At 44.6% G+C, this 14411-nt stretch overlaps 1 protein-coding gene across 2 annotated transcripts in view; it reads right to left on the bottom strand.

Moving 5' to 3' along the window:
* dok4 (docking protein 4) overlaps positions 1-14411 on the bottom strand; it is a gene marked incomplete at both ends in the record, with an annotated part of 40862 nt that overhangs the window by 12475 nt on the left and 13976 nt on the right. The window lies entirely within an intron of this gene.

Genomic DNA, 14411 nt, shown 5'->3' with positions numbered 1-14411 from the left:
TGAAACGTGAGCCCGGATTCCTGGACTTTTTGAAAAAGCTTCAATGGAGAGTGTCCAGACCAACAGGCGCAGCAAATTTTATTTGCCAGCGCCTAGTGGCAGGTCTGGGAATGCCAGGCTACTGAACTGCTGGACTTCTGTTAGGAAACACATTTGGTCAGTTTGACTGATTGGTCAGATTTAAGCTATTGAACATCACCAGTGAGAAACATCAGTATCCAACTTCACAAAATCAGGTTTTTTTCATCATCAATCTGACAAACAGCACAGCATTTAAAATAACCCACATCCGGGGATACCTGTCACACACACACACACACACACACACGATAGAGAAACCCAAAGTTGCACAGAAGACAACAGAGATCATCGTATTAGCAGTGTCCATTAGGGCACACACTGGAATTAAAGGTGTTAAGGGAGGAGATAAAGAACACAAACTATTGCTTTATGCCGATGACATCTTAGCGGTGGTGTCTGACCCCCTAACATCCTTATCACATTTGATGGACACAATCCAATCCTTTTCAAAATGTTCAGGTTATTCTATTAACTGGACTAAACCGGAAGCGATGCCCCTCTCCAAGTCCTGCTTTCCATTTATGGTAGAGAAGTACAACTTTGGATGGTTACATAACGGGATGAAACACCTTGGCATTAATCTCTCTCAGGACACAGGAGAAATAGTAACGTCAAACTTTAATCCTTTACTCCAAAAACTAACTTTGAAAAGTGGGAGAAGATCAGACTCACATTATGGGGAAAAAAAATAATTAATAATAATAATGGTGGTAGCCCTGCAGTTTAATTATGTTACTATGATGCTCCCAATTATAATATCTACTATATTTAGGCAACTAGATGATATAGTAAAACACTTCCTATGGGAAGGGAAAAGGCCACGAATTAAACTGAGAAAATTATGTTCACATAAAGAAAATGGAGGGTTGGGTCTTCCTGACACGAGATTGTATTATTTATCTTTTGAAATGGCTAAAATTGCACTGAATAATGCAGCCTGGATGGATATTGAAAGGGAGATATGCTCACCCTTCAATCCTATTGAGGTTATATCTCAAAAAAGGTCTAATATCACAAACCCTGTACTTTTACATTCAAAGGATGTATGGATTAAAGTCCATAAAATCTTTACTTTTAAACATACTGTACAAAAATATTCATCATTATGGCATAACCCTGATGTCCGCATCGGAAAAACATCTGTGTACTGGAAACAGTGGCACTCCAGAGGTGTATGTACTATTAGCGATTTATTTGAAGACGGGGTGCTGTTATCATACAATGAACTTTTAGAGCGATTTAACCTGGTGGGAAAGGATCACTTTTGGAAATACTTGCAGATACGGAGCTGTATTAGTTCTAAGCCATACAGTGTTGTTGATAATAATGTCATGAATTATATGAAACTACCACCAGAAAAATGTAAAGCCTCCCAATTTTACAAGACTGCTAATGCTTCCATGTGTAATGATTCAAATATTATGAGATTGATTTGGCAGAGAGATATAGGTGGAGAAATTAAGTGTGACCACTGGGCAAATATTTTGTCTGATTGTGGTAAATATGCGAGAGAGGCGAGGGGAAAGCTCACACAATACAATATAGATACTATTATACTCCTTCTAAACTCCACAGAATGAAACTATTGAATGATAACCTATGCTGGAAATGTAAAACTGAAATTAGTACTTTTCTCCATTGTATCTGGGAGTGCACTATGGTCAGGCCTCTCTGGACTGAGATTATTTAATTTTAAGCAATTGGTTTGGTTCAGAAATTCCTTTAAACCCAGAGCTCTGTCTTCTAGGGGACAAATCTCAAATACCTAACGTATCGAAGTGTGAGTTTTCTGTAATTATTGTAGGTATAGTAACGGCTTGCCGTGTTATTTTAAGACACTGGAAGTGACCAAAGGCCCCACAAGTTGAAGAATGGGCCAATGCAATGACTGAAACTGTACCTTATGAATGCATGTTGAACCGATTAAGTGACAATTGGGGGGAGAGGGCGTCCTCTTGGTAAGGGTTTTCGGACCACATAAAGGTGGACAGTGACCCAAATTAATACATTTATAACTGCAAAGGCAGCTAACGTCACCGGTTCCAAGGTAACACATGTATTTAGTTTCTGCCATTGGCCTGTTTTTGCTTGTGGGGTCTGACCATGGCACACTGAGGGGAGAAGAAAGGAAAATAAATATTGGCTCTTATCTCCACATGGGGAAGTATTTCTCACATTTTTAGTTTTCTTATTCTTTTTCTTTCTTATTTCTTATTATTTTTTATATATGTCGCCATGAAAGCAATGATATGGAGGCGATGAAACATGAAATATGATTTTGTATTATGAATTTTTATCATGTGTCCCTGTATCCTGTGACCAAATACCACCTGTGAGCATTTAATAAATATGTGAATTACAAAAAAAGAAGACAATAGAGATCATACAGTATACTAAAACAACAGACAAAAAAATTATCATCAATCTATCTACAGTGCTTCTGGATCTGGATGTTGTTCAGCATTTGGTTGGGATTGGTTGTTTATTCACAATGTGCAGGATTTTGAATACAGTCTGTGTTTTATCTAACCAAATCAGATGTTTTGTTATTATTCCCCCCCCTCCCTTAAACTGTTTTCATGTGTTACTTAAACTGTAGTGCTTTGAGCTTTCAGGGACACCATATAATAGTGAGTTCAACCCAAAGAATGTCTAGCCGCCCAGCTAAACCTTGCCAACAAATATTGCAGTAACACTGTATATAATGAAATATCCTTTATAGTCTGATCAGCATATCATATGGATTCATATGCAAAACCCGTCCAGCCATTCCCCCCTATGTCTCTGTCCTCTCAGTTGCTTACAAGGGCTAAACTCAGTGTCAGGGGTGGGAGTAAGAATGATACTCTCAGGCCCACGCTGCAGTGAACGAAGGCAAGTGGAACTAGTATTGAAATGCAGCTCCAATCTCTGTTGATAAAGTATGGAATACTAATACTTGGCCATAGGTCCCTCCTCTGAAAGGGAATATCAGCATAGTAGGTCAGAGATTTTTTTCTTTTTGAAATTAGGATTGTTGCAGAAGAGCTGAAGTGAACAGTGAACAGCCCTGCTCATATTTACACCGGGACATGGATCCAACTTCTGTCATCACAGCTGAGGTATTTAGCTGAGGTTCTGATCTAATGTAATCTTTGGCCTGATTGAATTATTAATGGAACTGTTTTGAGGGTTCAAAAAACGTGCCCACTTGGACTCCCCCACAGCTCTTTGATTAGCCGGACATGCCATTTAATACCAACGTTTGGAGATTGAAATGAGCTCTTGTCTCATTATACCTTTTGAATGTTAAAACTAGGGCTGTCAAATTAACGCGTTAATTTCGATTAATTAATCACAGAAAAATTAACGCGATAAAAAAAATTAACGCGGATTAATCGCACTTCTATAATGCCCTTTGACCCGGTGCAAAAGTGGTGCGGCGCTGCGCCCAGTACTCGAGTTGAGGGGGGATGGGGGGGGATGGCATCCCCCCTTGGAAATAAAGATCGCAAAAGCATCCCCCTTCTAAATCGGCCATCCCCCCTGTTATTTTATCAATGAATGGAGAAATATCACCACTATTTCAACATTTAGTAACACCTGCGCATACGCTGCCGGCACTCCACTCAGCACTCGATTCTGGCGCTTGCCAGGGTTGGGGAAATGTATTTACATTTGTTCAGCCAATTAAAAAATGTGTATATAATATACCATTACCATTCGTAGCTTCTGATTGGATGGGCACGGCGAGAGCCCGCCTCCAAAACCAATCATCGCATCACCACCTGCTTTCCTGTGGTCAACCGTCAATCACGTCCACAGAGCGCAGTCTCCCCTTTGCAAAGGCAGTTAGTAGGCTACTCGGCGACTTTTCTCACACGTTAACTTGTTCTTTCGGATATTAAATGCTGTGCGCAAAAGCTCATTCACTTCCTACTTTATCCAAACCGACTTCCAGAACTTCTTGTTTAGCGTATCGCTTATTTAAAGAGGACCTATGATGCTTTTTGACTTTTATGACCTATAAACGTTGTTATGATGATTCATAGTCATGCTTAACCATACTAAATTATCAAATAATGACTTACATGCATTTCGACGTATTCCCTGCTGACCGTCTGGGGTGTCTGTGCAGAGCACTAAACACTATTCTAGCCAGTCGAGAAGTCACGTCTTCAAAGCGGTCTACCCTTTCATAATTTGTGACGTCGCATAAAAATTTGTGACGTGACCACGCGGATGTTTCCATGTATGGTAATGCTGTCACTTCCCTGTTCGCGTCTGCCTCGCGCCCTTATAGGTCCATGCTCGCGCTTCCCGCCACTGAAAGTGTTCCGGAAGGAAGGTAACCAATCACAACGGAGTGGGGTTTGCAGGAGGGGGGGGGGAGGGTAGCGGAGATGGCCGATGCACAGGCGGAGAGAGCGGAGATTGCCGAAGCACACACACTCAAGTGTTGACAGGATGTGCTGGATCGCCAAAATAAGAGAAAGTGCTTCCCGAAAATCTACATAGTTTTTTGTGATGTGATTCGTGTCAGGTTGCTCTATAGCAGTGTAAAACAAGAAATTAAGACCAGAAAAGTAGTATAATAGGTCCTCTTTAAGCCTGTAAACAAGCCTAGTGCTGCTTCCGCCTCCAACGATGCTGCTGCTGCAACATCGGGGTCACTGCCTCTTCCCCTCAGCAAGCGCTCCCCCAAAGCCTTCTCTTCTATCGGCTCAGGCTGCCTACTGTAAATGTTTTCAGGTTGATGCAGGGGCGAATTAAAAAAATAACTAAAGGGTGATGTTTATAAAAACTAGAGGTGGGCATAGATTAATTTTTTTAATCTAGATTAATCTAGATTAATTTTGGAATTAATCTAGATTAATCTAGATTCAAATGTCTCATTTGAATTCATTCATAATATGTGTGTGCTCCTAAATAATGACTCAAAGTAAGTCTTTGAGAACGTGTTTCTCAAGCCAGGTGGCGCATCAGACCAGGGGCTCATCTCCTGTGCAGGTGCACACCTAATGCATCAAGTTAACTTGCGTGCAGAAAGAGGATGTCACGGAACTCATGTCCGTTAGCTTTTCAATATAAAACTGTCAAAATAAAAGTCCCGCAAAACAATCGTTATTTTGGGGATTAACTTCTCCGCGTGAGAAATTTGAGTTGTAGGCTAGCGTGTGAGAGTGTGAGTGTCAGGCCAGGACCAAAAGAGGACTCAGATGCAAAGGAAAAATGATATCAAACTCACTTTAATGAGGTCTAAATTTCTTCTTACAAGAAGTGTTTAAATAGACAGGCTAAAAAATACTGTCTATCTGAAAATCTGACTAAGAACAGAATTCAAGAATATCACAACAGGGGCTTAGGAGAACGAACAAACGAAACACTTCGGCACAGGACAAAGGGAAGACGCCGACTAAATACACATGAGGACAATGGGGAACAGGTGGAAACGATTAGGGATCAGGTGAGACAATCAGACCGGTGACACATGAGGAAGGGCAAGTGACCGCGGTGTGACAGTACCCCTCCCTCTAGGGCCGACTCCTGACGGCCCAGGCTGGTCAGGGTGGTCCCTGTGAAAATCTGTGATGAGGATCTCGTCCAGGATGTGTCTAGACGGGACCCACTGTCTCTCCTCGGGACCATATCCTACCCAGTCCACCAGATACTGTTTACCACGGCCCCGGTTGCGAACTGCCAGTAACTGCTTAACCTTGTACACCGGACCGCCGTCTATTACTTCTGGGGGTGGCGGCGGGGCAGCGGCTGGAACCATCGGGCTCTCCTTAGCGGGCTTGACTCGGCTCACATGGAAGGTCGGGTGGACACGGAGGGATCGGGGCAGGCGAAGGCGAACTGCTGCAGGACCGATGAGCTTGGTAATAGGAAACGGACCCACGAACCGCGGCGCCAGCTTTCTGGATGGAACTTTTAGGTGCAGATCCTTGGCGGAGAGCCACACTCTCTGTCCTGGCTGGTAGGCAGGAGCGGGCCGTCTTTTGCGGTCCGCCGTCTTCTTGACCCGGTCCCCTTGGCGAATTAACACTTGCTTGGCGGCTGCCCAGATGCGGTGGCAGCGGCGAACCATGGCATGGGCGGAGGGTACAGACACCTCCAGCTCGTTGTCTGCGAACACAGGGGGCTGATAACCAAACACACACTTGAATGGTGAAATACCTGTGGCCGAGGTGGGCAGTGTATTATGGGCATACTCGACCCAGACCAGGTGTTTGCTCCATGTTGAGGGATTCTGAGAGACCAGACACCGGAGGCCGGTCTCCAGTTGCTGGTTTAGGCGTTCGGTCTGGCCGTTGGCCTCCGGGTGATAACCCGAAGTCAGGCTGGTCTTCGCTCCGATGAGCCGACAGAACTCCCTCCAGAACCGGGAGATGAACTGGGGCCCCCGGTCTGAAACAATGTCCTTGGGAAATCCGTGAATCTTGAAAACATTGTTCATCATTATCTCCGCCGTTTCTTTGGCGGAGGGCAGTTTAGGTAAAGCAATGAATCTAGTCATTTTGGAAAATCTGTCCACCACCGTGAGGACAGTGGTGTTACCTTGTGAGACCGGGAGCCCCGTGACGAAGTCCACCGAGATGTCGGACCACGGTCTGGAGGGAATGGGAAGAGGCTGCAGGAGACCCATACGTGACCCGGAGGACGTCTTGTTGCGAGCGCAGACCGAACATGCCCCTACGTACTCCCGGACCTCCGGCTCCATGGAGGGCCACCAGAACCTCCGGGTGATAGCGAACATAGTTCTACGAACACCCGGATGACAGGAAAGCAGCGAGGTGTGGGCCCAGTGGATCACCTGTGGACGCAATTCAACCGGGACAAACAAACGATTCTCTGGACACTCACTAGGTGACGGAGCCTCACCATTAGCCTGCTTAACCTCATTCTCTATCTGCCAGGTCAGTGCTCCAACCACACATGATCGTGGGAGGATCGGTTCTGGGTCCTTGGCAGCAGGCTCGGGGTCGAAGAGACGGGACAGTGCGTCTGGTTTGACGTTTCGGGACCCCGGCCTGTATGAAAGAGAAAAAGAGAATCTGTTAAAAAATAGCGCCCACCTGGCCTGGCGAGAGTTGAGTCTCTTGGCTTTCTTGATGTACTCCAAATTTTTATGATCAGTCCATACGATGAATGGATGGTCAGCCCCCTCGAGCCAGTGTCTCCACTCCTCCAAGGCGAGTTTGACCGCCAGCAGCTCCCTGTTGCCAACATCATAGTTTCGCTCCGCCTTGGATAGCCGCCGGGACAGAAAAGCACAAGGATGCATCTTACCGTCCTGCTCTGATCGCTGTGAGAGAATTGCCCCGACCCCTTCGTTGGAGGCGTCCGCCTCGACCACGAACTGCCGTTGAGGATCTGGCATGGTGAGAATGGGAGCCGAGGTAAAGCGTTGCTTGAGGATCCGGAACGCCGCATCCGCGTCTGGAGACCAGTGGAACTGCACCTGTGTGGAGGTAAGAGCATGGAGAGGAGCAGCTACTGCGCTGAAGCCTCTGATAAACCGCCTGTAAAAGTTAGCAAAACCCAGAAATTGCTGAACCTTTTTGCGGCTATCAGGTGTGGGCCAATCGAGCACAGCGCTAATTTTAGCCGGGTCCATCTGTACTCTTCCAGGGGCTACAATGAAGCCCAGGAAGGAGACAGTTTCGGCATGGAATTCACTCTTCTCAGCCTTGACATAGAGTTGATTGTCTAATAGTCTTTTTAACACCTGGGTTACGTGGTCTTGGTGTTTGGTCAGGTTCGGGGAGTAGATAAGTATGTCGTCTAAGTAAACATACACGAAGTGGTCAAGAAAGTCTCTCAATACGTCATTTATCATGGCCTGGAATACTGCAGGAGCGTTTGTGAGACCAAATGGCATGACTCGGTACTCATAGTGGCCACTGGGGGTGTTGAAACCGGTCTTCCACTCATCTCCTTCTCTGATCCGCACCAAGTGATAGGCGTTGCGAAGATCCAACTTGGTGAATACTTTGGCCTGTTGAAGCTGGTCAAAGACAGATGACATGAGAGGAAGCGGGTAACAGTTCTTAATTGTTATGTCGTTGAGTGGGCTGTAGTCAATGCAGGGTCGTAGTGAACCATCTTTTTTCCCGACAAAGAAAAACCCGGCTCCGGCTGGGGATGATGAGTGGCGGATTAGCCCGGCTTTCAGGGAGGTCTCGATGTACTCCCGCATAGCTTCCCTCTCGGGTCCTGAGACCGCGTACAAGCGCCCTTTGGGGATGGTGGAGCCCGGAATTAACTCTATGGCACAGTCATAGGAACGGTGGGGAGGAAGTGATAGCGCTTTGGCTTTGTTAAAAACCTCTTTGAGGTGGTGGTAGCAGGACGGCACAGAGCTCAGGTCCGGGTAGTTGGGATCTGTGGTGGGGTTAACAGAGACCATATTAATGTCTGCGATTCCCCCTCCCCGAACTGAAATGTTCATACAGTCACGCGCACAGTCCCCTCCCCATCCTACAATCTTTCCCGTTCTCCAATCTATGTGAGGATTGTGACGTGAGAGCCATGGCTGTCCCAATATGAGGGTCTGAGATGGGGAAGTGAATACATAAAAACGAATGTTCTCTTGGTGATCGTTAATGCGCATTTTGAGGGGGGTTGTGATGTGGGTGATAGTAACTCATGTCCATTAAGAGCTTTAGCTCTGATGGGTCTAGCTAAAAGTTCTATGTTAAGATCCAGTCTTTTAGCTAATTCCCAGTCCATCAAGCTTTCATCAGCCCCTGAGTCTATAAGTGCCTTGAGTTCAGTGGTGGCGTGGTGTGTTACCTGCACTGTGGTGAGAATACGTGAGGGGGTGTCTGTAGTCTTGAATTCACTCACCATCGTGGTCCTTTTAGCCGGGCAGGTGGAGACGAGATGCCCGGGTTCACCGCAGTAAAAACAACGACCCTCCTGTAGTCGCCTCTGTCTTTCCTCCGGTGATAGCCTGGCTCTCCCCAGCTGCATAGGCTCTTCCTCTCCTTCCTCTCCTTCTAGGCGAGGATAAGGAGGCTGTTCTGGTGGAGGTCGCCGGGTGGTCGACCAGCCAGGTGTCTGCATGCGCGATGGTCTCAAGGTGCGCTGCTGTCTGAGTTGACGAGCTCGGTTATCCGTCCGGATCGCGAGGGCGATGAGCGAGTCAAGGTCCGGGGGAAGATCCAAAGGAACCAGAAGATCCTGAATAGGAGCCGCCAATCCCTTTAAGAACACGTCGTATAGAGCCGTTGCATTCCAGCCAATCTCGGCCGACAATGTGCGAAATTGGATGGCGTAGTCACACACAGAGTTGTTACCCTGTTTCAGTCCGCTCAGCTCCCGAGCCTTTTCCCGGTTGGTAGTTACTGGGTCGAAGATCTTTCGCAGCGCCGTCTCAAATCCGGTGAGTGATCTGCAAACAGGAGAATCTTGGGCCCACTCTGCTGAGGCCCAGGCTTTGGCTCTGCCGGCAAGGTGGGAAATCATGAAGGCAATCTTTGATCGGTCAGTGGAAAAAGCGTGGGGATTTAGCTCATAGTGTATGGCGCAGTCTATGAGGAAAGCTTTACATAAGCCCAGTTCACCAGAGAATCGTGTAGGTGAAGCTAACTTACATGTAGCTCCCATGATGGTCATAGTAGTAACGGGATTTACTGGTGGAGTGGCGGCCACTGCCGGAGGCGCGGGTGCTGTATCCGTCTGCACTAGATGATCGTGCAGGCCCTGGAGTTGAGAGGAAAGAAGCCCCATCTGGGAGGCCATGGCGGTCTGGAACTCCTCCTGACGAGAGAGTCGGGCTTCTTGGGTTCGCAGGGCATCAGTGAGTTGATCTATCCCTGCTGAGTCCATACTGGCCGAAGTGTAATGTCAGGCCAGGACCAAAAGAGGACTCAGATGCAAAGGAAAAATGATATCAAACTCACTTTAATGAGGTCTAAATTTCTTCTTACAAGAAGTGTTTAAATAGACAGGCTAAAAAATACTGTCTATCTGAAAATCTGACTAAGAACAGAATTCAAGAATATCACAACAGGGGCTTAGGAGAACGAACAAACGAAACACTTCGGCACAGGACAAAGGGAAGACGCCGACTAAATACACATGAGGACAATGGGGAACAGGTGGAAACGATTAGGGATCAGGTGAGACAATCAGACCGGTGACACATGAGGAAGGGCAAGTGACCGCGGTGTGACAGTGAGCTGGTTGATATGAGTGTGTCTCACGGCCAAAAGGGTGAGACTTGGCAGCTCTGTCAGTTGTCAAACAAAGCGGACGGACGTGGTCTCTATAGCAACGAGATCAGCTGAGCTATCACTGATAAAAAAAAATATTGTTTCCATAATGATTTCCATAGCCTTAAGCCATAGGCTAGCCTACATGTTGTGTAATTCAGTAATTTTCAACCTTTAATGAGTCGAGGCTATGCAATGGCTTTGGCGATTTCCCTTGCCTCTTTTTTTTCTCTCCACACAAAGCTCTCCCATTGCACACACGCATGCCCCGGCCGCTTCCGAGAGCACAGACTGTTAGAACTCCTACAGTAAACCAATTCCGCATTGCACAAGGTGCAAACAACCTTGGTCTTGTCGAGGTTTCCATTGGGAAGCTTCTTAAAAATACATTTTCCCTGAAGCAAACCCGGCGGCTTCCTAGCTGCATCCATGTCAGCACGTTACGTTTAATGTGGTAGGCTACACAGGTGCGAAGTCGGACTCGTTCTGACTCGTGCACTACAGTGCAATTCGGCCAGGTATATATCCGCGCTAAAATAAGAGGAACAAGAGATTAACGGCGATATTTTTTTTATCGCCGATAAGAGTCTGGCGTTAACGCAGCACGTTAACGCCGTTATCGGCCCACCACTAATAAAAACATTTTGTTTTTATTCATCAAACATTTGGAAACAAAACAGCAAGAATGAAATCTCTCACAGGAACAATCAAAGTCGATTGCATATTGCGTTCTACAGGTTTTATTTTTTTTATTTCTTTTACATAAATTAGATTTTTCCCTCTTGCAATTTTACTAGTTTTGTCTGGAACATTCCTTAATATCAGTGTTTCTGACAGCAGAAGTGGATTTTTAATTGAGAGTTAATGACATCATAATTATCTATTATTTCCTAAGAAAATTTGAAAATTAAATATTTCTGCTTTTCATAGAAGTTGGCAGATGGTTTGTATACTGATGTGGAAAGCTTAGCAGTGCTATCATGGAAACCCCCCCCATACAATATTGATGTGTCTAAACCTTACAGTCCCTGACAAAAGTCTTGTCGCCAGTCGCCTATCAATTTTGTAGAAACAACAGCTTATAAACTGACTTTTAATTAATCCATTGGTTTTAAAAATGGCTCATATGAAAGCTAAAACCCTCCCAAATTATGTTTAATATACTAAAATAAATTTGCTTCACTACAGAAATATTGATAATTTAATGAACACAGAAAGGTCAGATTTTGGCAGGACAAAAGTAGGCGACAAGACTTTTGTCAGGGACTGTACAGTAACTGTGGCATAAAGCAAGCGCAAAGATCTTGCAAGGGCAAAAAAATTCTGCTCGCGTGCTGCGCACGCTCGCATCTTGAGTAGCCTAGCTTTGCCAGCCTATTAGGCCTATTTGTATCAGCACAACACCTGAATGGAGAGGCTGTTGAATCTTTGCATCTTCACTAAATATTCAGAATATTACAATGGTTTACTGATTTGCTAATATGTCAATAAGGGAGTACTGGCACTACCCCCACCCCCATTTCAAGCACTGAATATAATATAACAATTATCTCTATCTGTGCTTAAACAATAATCATAAGGGTACACCGTTGGTCTCCCATCATATGCGCTGTCATCAGCACAAGTGATCTGTCCCTAAATGTTAAATCCAATCCACCATCCCCCCTGATTTTTTTTTACAACTCGAGTACTGGCTGCGCCTGTAGCTTTTATATGTCAATGTTGCCGGGCCGGGCGCGCGGGTAAAAGGGAGACATGTAAAGAGTGAAGCAGGGGAAAGAGGCCGACTCGAGGGCTCTATGGACGGTTTATGGGATGCTTCGGCAAATAAACATGAAGGTAGGAAGACATCTTACTTAATTCTCCGCAGTGTCCGTGCATTATTGATTTAGTGGGTGCAACAATGTAGGCTAGGTTCAAAACAGTAGGCCTATCTCTCAATCTTCCTCCAATTTTGTTTGCTAGCTGTCTCGCATTTAAACTAGTGTGTGTGTGTGTGTGTGTGTGTGTGTGTGTGTGTGTGTGTGTGTGTGTGTGTGTGTCAATATTTTTGCCTATGAGTAGGCTACGAAATGGTGGCAGTGCAGCGCTGTCTGTTGTGGGAGATGGAAATTCGTCATTTAGTCTGCTTGTTTTTTTGAGAAAATTCGGCGCTAGTTCATGTATAAAGCTGGCTGAGGGGAGGAGACAGAAGTTACGAGAGACAGAGAGCGAGCGCGCGCGCGCGAGAGAGAGACAGAGAAACAAACTGTAGCAGGCTATACAGCTGTTTATAAACAGGTATAAAAGTGTCATATAAGTATGCGATTAATTTAGATTAATTAATCACAGAGCCTGTAATTAATTAGATTAATTTTTTTAATCGCTTGACAGCCCTAATTAAAACATATAATCCTTCAAGTCTCCAAAATATCAAATCTTATTTTCGATTTGCAGTAATAGCCATTCAGTTTTTAACTTTATGTTATTGACTCTTTTAATATTAGTTGAAATTGTGTCTGGGCGGCCTGATTCTAATTTCTAATTCTAAACACACAAGTGAATCACACAAACAGTGACAACAGCTGGCTTGGCTGTGCTGAACACAGGTTGCTCCATTGTTGTTAAACTTCTGAGCTCTCCATTGATTTACAATGTTGTTCATTGTTAAAATTAATTTGTTTTAAACAGAAGTTTACATTGTACGCAAAGATACAATGTAATGTCCCGATTCTTGTGGCCAGATTTAGGATGGTTAGAAACACCCGGCCAAGATTGTTAGTGTTGAAAACAGCATCCTATTTGGGCGATTCCGACCCATAATCCAGTGCGAAACTGAAGTGACGTCGCATCGACGGAGCCTCCATATGAAAACAAACGGAGATGCGACGGATATAAAAGCAAGAGGCAAGATCAAGGTGCAATGTTATGATGAAATATATAAGTAAAATGTATGTCCCAATAATATGCCTACTGCATCCTAACTATAGATTATTTTTATCGTCGGATGTAGTATGTAGAATAGAAAAAAGAAAGAGTATGCAATTCGGAACGCAGGGACTATCTCTCTCTCCACTACTGTCTCCTCCTTGACCTCTCCTTTAAAGCAGACTGTCAGTGCATCATCTAAGATGTTTTGGATCTGGATCCTCACCCTCCAGGAAACCCAGCCTCTCCTCTTCCCCTCTGAATTTCAAATTCTAATGCCCTACCCTTCTCATTACAAACAGGTTATCACATTACCTTAACACTTCAACAACAACCTGTGTTCATCGCAATTGCAATGCCGCTGTTAAAGAAAACCACCTCCATGTTTAGTGAAATTAAAATATAAATTCTTGCAATACTTGTTTCTTGGTGAATGAACACTAGCAACACATGAAAACTACAGCAAGCTAAATTGGAAGTTTGACTTTCAGTTTAAATCAACAATAAGCTGTAATTGCATGACACACACACACACAAAAACATGCACGCACGCACACATGCACGCAGGCACACACACACACACACACACACACAGTTAATGTCTGAACGTGTGACATGTATGTGTATGTCAGCACACACAAAAATGCAGACTCATGCGAGGATTTAAATAGAAACTACTGTGTGTTATATATTCGGCAAAGATATGCAATTATTATTTTACAGCTTTTATTTTATACAACTTTGTCTGGACCTCTGTGACCGACCTGAGTGGTGATTACGGCCATGCACACACACTTACAAAGAGAGGGGGGAAATGTGATATACAGTACTTAGCAGCTGTAGTAAATTGACTTACAATAAAAAATTAACATTATATTTTTTTATAGAATAAAGAGAAGCTGTGGGAGAAAAGAAATGAAGACAATATAGATAATGAAGCAGGAATTATGGAAAGATTAATTAACACAGCAGAGTTTGTACTGGAACAAGACTGCAGAGGAAGGCAAGCAAGGAAGACTTTTTTTAAAATGGTAAAACAGTGGAAATCAATCAATCAATCCAGCTGTTCATAATCATATCATCCATACAATATAAACATGCTAGCTATGGTGGGCCGCACTCACTCAGCGACATTCACGTTTATTAAAAAATTTGATTAATTTATGAGATGTCTTCTGGCATTTACAGCCAATGAAATGCCTGGCATACAGTTTTGAAAAA

This window comes from Ammodytes marinus, assembly GCF_949987685.1.
Source record: "Ammodytes marinus genome assembly, chromosome: 1".
Taxonomy (NCBI): Eukaryota; Metazoa; Chordata; class Actinopteri; order Uranoscopiformes; family Ammodytidae; genus Ammodytes; species Ammodytes marinus.
The sequence above is the reverse complement of the archived record's forward strand: the minus strand, read 5'-3'. Positions and strand labels throughout refer to the sequence as shown.